This window comes from Alligator sinensis, unplaced genomic scaffold (assembly GCF_000455745.1).
Source record: "Alligator sinensis unplaced genomic scaffold, ASM45574v1 scaffold267_1, whole genome shotgun sequence".
NCBI lineage: Eukaryota > Metazoa > Chordata > Crocodylia > Alligatoridae > Alligator > Alligator sinensis.
In genome coordinates this window covers 1,377,423-1,379,668 of record NW_005842100.1, presented here as the reverse complement: position 1 = coordinate 1,379,668, position 2,246 = coordinate 1,377,423, and positions in this window count along the sequence as shown.

Here is a 2,246-nt window from a genome sequence, read left to right as displayed (position 1 = left end):
CCCCCCCCCCAAAAAAACAAAACCGAAACAAAATCACACAGTCAGCTCATTTCCAATATGTCATACCAGTCTGTGCAACCCAGACAGGATTTCCAGGATACTCATCACATTTGATTATCTTATTAAAAATATTGTCTGGAGGTGGCCTTTAGATTTCTAAAGTTTAAGTCCAGTGGGAATCGTTATGACCCTTTAGACTGAATTCTTGCATAACTAAGGCCATACAATTTCTGTCATAGGTCTCAAGTGTTGTAGCTGTAATGGTCCAGGAAATTGTGTGAGGGGCAAGTATTTCTTTTTTTTTGTAATATCTTTTACTGGATCAACTGTGTGGTTGGGAGCTCTTGGACAAACTTTCACATAGCAAGTACCACTCAAGTACCACTTGCTCAGGTCATCTTTCCAGAGATTACATTGGGGAGAAAAAAGGGGCACACAGATATCCTTTCTTTTACCAGCACGGAATGAATTCCCCTTTCCTTCTCTTCCTTGAGGGAAGGGATAGTAAGTCTCATGCTTCAGGATTTAAGTCAGTCTTTAACTTTAAAAGATGAGGATGGAATTTAATATTAGTAGCCATTTTGCCTTCTTCCTCTGAAGTGTCAGCTGTCGGCCTCCACTGGAAACAGGAGACTGGACTGGATGGACCTCAAGTCTCAGCAGCATGGATGCTCTGATGTTTCAAAGATGGAAGGTGCAGAGTCAGTGGGTACACAGGGACCTGTGCTATCACATCAGCCCATCAAGTTAGTGAGGCTAAGCCAGTAACCTCACCAAGGCATGCTCCTTTTTCTTACTGCAACAAGCTGGAGGTGCTCCTCCAGATTCCTAGCAGACAGTGCCATAGCAGTGAAGTTTGGCACCCAGGGCAAAGACTGCAGTGGCAGCCCACCCTTGCCCCGCACACTGATCCAGGGGGCACATGCGCCCCCAATGCTTGCTCAGGAGTGCATGCAGCAGTGGGAGCTGCCCTTTCCCCATCCCCACCCCCACCCTGAAATGAGCTGTTCGCAGCTCCATCCAGTGCCCCGCTCTGGCTGTGCGGCGCCTGAAGGCATCCCTTCACTTCTGCGCCCAGGGTGGTCACCCTGCTCACCCCTCACTTTGCTACAGCACTGCTAGCAGAATGAAGCCTTTCATATACTCCCAACAAGCTAGGGGTGCTGCACAAAACACTTCACACCCCCGCACTCAGTCATCACAACATGCTAACCTTGGCAACCAAGTGACCTCCCAGGGAGCTGGGTTTTCACATCAGACCAGCTAGTTGGAGGTGCCAAGCCAGTAAGTGCATACTTGTGCCTCAGCGTTGTCTCAGCAAGCAAGGAGGAAAGAGCTATAGTACCCTCAGCACAGTCTCTGGGGTGTCTCCGTAGGCCCCAGAGCTTGGCACTATGTTGCCCCGAGGTAAATCAGAGCAGAATTTGGATGCTGGGTCTTCAGATTTTCCTAATAGGTTAAAAATACTTGCCTGGCCCCTAAACAGGGTTACAATTGGTGCACTCTGCCAATAGGGCAAGCCAGCGGGGGGTGCCCTCTGTTTCTCGAAAAGTTCTAATTACAGAAAAACCCTACAGAGCTGTTGGGCTCCTGGGACATGTAATTGTTTTCTGGAAAAATTTTCTAGACATTAATGACTACAATTTTATCTGGGCCTTTATCCAGTCCCTGTGTGTACCCACACATAATCGTGCGCGCATATATTGATGTCTGTGCACTGCAGGTGCAAGCCCTTCGACCCACATTGTAAAAAAATAAAAATAAAAAAATCCCCGCGCGGGCGCCTACGCTGTCAATTATCCGTCACCAGGTTTTTCTTGTCCTTTTGTTTTTTTTGTGGGGACGAATTTCAATCGGTACTCCGCACGGCTGGAAGGTGAAGTGCTCGCCTGCGTGTGCTTGTGCCTACGAAGTACAAGCTGCTTTGTATGGGGGGGAGAGAGGCTTTGTGCTTGAAGACATGGGCTGAAGGATCGTTTTAACATAACCTAGGTATTTCTTTGGCCACGAGCATTGGGAAAGCACTTGGAGGCATTGCAGGAAAGCAAGGGGGCAAAGAAAAGGCCTGGCTGTGGGTGACATCACACCAGCCCCCGGTGGGTCTGGGAAGGCAGACGCCCTGTCTCATCATCATCGCGTCTCCGGGTGGGGAGTCCTCTATTGTCCCTGTTGTGCCCCGCTGTCCGCCTCTTTCGGTCCCTCTCAGGCGGGGCCCCCGGCTGCTCCGCGGGGCGTCCCCGCTGCTG